Here is a 2,398-nt window from a genome sequence, read left to right as displayed (position 1 = left end):
CCTCCAGAACAGCTATGCAAACTCTATAACTCTCCTCTATTCCTTATAAATTACCACGTCTCTGGTATTTTTGTTATAACAAGAGAAAATAGATTAAGAGATATGAAGAAACTGTTCACTGCCCAATGAAGGACAATTCTCCTTGTGCACTAGATCCCATCTCCTGTCCTCCAGATCCTTCCTCCACAGCCTGCAGTAGGCAGACAGGCCCCACTGTCAGCTCCTTCAGGATCTGCCAAAGCTGCGGTCCCTTCAAGGAGGTCACACTGTTCCTGGGCAGCCTACATGCAGTGCCTGCACAGTGTGGGGAATAAAAGCCCAGTCATTCAGGACACGCAGAAGAGTAGTGCCCGCTGCACAGCTCCCCAGGGGTTGGCTGAGTGCTGTCAGGTCAGCTTTGCAGTCTGACCTATTCCTCTGCCCCGTCTCATTTCCTCTCCTTTCCTTTCAGTGCAGAGCATTGTTCATTCAGCAACAATACAGAAAACACTTGGTACCCCAAATTCTTCTTCAGCATCTGCTTACAGAAAACCCAACCTGACATACCTGCTTTAAGTTGGCTCCTGCTTATGTCCCCTGCTTCTCTCCCATCACCGAATTTTCTCTCTTTTGCAATACTTGGAATTGAACCTGGGGTGATTTACCACGAGTACATCTTCAGCCCTTTTTATTTTTAAAATTCTGAGACTGAGCTGGGCACAGTGGTTCATGCCTGTAATCCCAGTGGCTAGGTAGGCTGAGACAGGAGGACCATGAGTTCAAAGCCAGCCTTAGCAATTTAGTGAGGCCCTCAGAAACTTAGTGAGACCCTGTCTCAAAATAAAAAAAATAAAAAGGTTAGGGATTATGGCTCAGTGGTTAAGCACCCCTTGATTCAATCTCTGATGCCAAATAAAATAAAATAAAATTCTGAAGCTTACTAAATTGCCTCCAAGTTGCTGGGATGACAGGTGTGAACCAGCACACCTGGCTTCTGTAAGATACCCTTTTTGTGTGTGTGTGTCTGTGGTACTATGGACTGAACCCAGGCATGCTCTACCACTTAGCTACGTCCTCCCCACTTTTTATGTATTGTTTTGAGACAGCATCTCACAAAGTTGGCCAGGTTTGCCTGCAACTTGCAATCTTCCTGCCCTAGCCTCCTGAGTGGCTGGGATCATAGGCTGCACCACGGAGCCCAGTTCTGAACTTTCCCCTTTCTCCTGATTCATTTCCATCATCATACAAATTCACAGTAACATCTCCCTTCCTAAAAAAAAGAACTAAACTTGCTTTGCCCTACAGTTTGTCTCTTTCCTGTTAGCCAAATTCCTGGACAGAGTGTCCGCATGCATTCCTTGCATCTCATACCTGGCACCTCACACTAACCACCCCACAGAGACAGCTCATCCGCATCGCTGACAACACAACACTGTTGTATCCAATGCTCACTCCCAGTTCACATCTCATCTGACCTAGCAGCAGCATCTGACCCAGTCAATCACCCTCTCCTCAGAAGACACTCCTTTGTCACTTGGCTTCTGGGACACAGCTTCTATTTGAGCCTCCCCCCACTTCACTGGTTTAGTTGATCTTCTCATCTTCTTTGTTGGCTCCTCTCTCTCCAGAAGCTGTGAACACTGCAGGACTCAGGGTACAATCTTGAACCTCTTTCCTCCCCGGGCACCTGTATTCACTGTCCATGATCTCATCTAGTCTCAGAGCTACTACGTTTACATCTTGAGCTAGAGCCGTGTCCTTGAATGCCAGGCTCTTATATCCAACTGCCTATTCAGAATTTCCATTTATATGCTCACCAAAATCTCAAACCTAACATGCTTAAAACATGTTCCCACAGGTCCCTCCCCTGAAGAAGAAAAAAAAAAAAAAGCCCTGCATGGCTGACTTCGCCCTGATTCTAACCCCCACATACAATATGTTAGAGAATTCTCTAGACTGTATCTAGTCTCTCTCCACTACTCTCATTTTCTTAAGTTCTCTTTTCAAACAAATGTCATCTTCCTTAATGCAAGGATTAAGATCTTCATTAATCATCAAATATATAAAATAAAATATAATCCACCTTAATGTTACCTCTTATCTCCTTTAATCTGATTTTTAACTGTTTATCACAAAATATATTGGCTGAGTTGTTCACTGTCTGCACGATAATGTAAGCTTCTAGACGGCAGGTACTTCGTATCGCTCTAACCAGGGGGCGCTCTACCAATGAGCTGCATCCTTTGTGTTTTATTTTGAGACAGGATCTTGGCTAAGTTGCTCAGGCTGGCCTCAAATTTAGAATTGTCCTGCCTCAGCCTCCCAAGCAGCTGGGATTACAGGCATGAGCCACCTTGCCTGGCTCAATTAATATTCTTGAATGAATGAGAAGAAATGGTAAGGAACTATTGATGGGTTT

Source organism: Marmota monax, unplaced genomic scaffold (assembly GCF_021218885.2).
Source record: "Marmota monax isolate L192 unplaced genomic scaffold, Marmota_monax_Labrador192_F-V1.1 WCK01_AAM20220418_F8-fsc00029, whole genome shotgun sequence".
NCBI classification, from domain to species: domain Eukaryota; kingdom Metazoa; phylum Chordata; class Mammalia; order Rodentia; family Sciuridae; genus Marmota; species Marmota monax.
Note: the sequence above shows the minus strand (reverse complement) of the source record.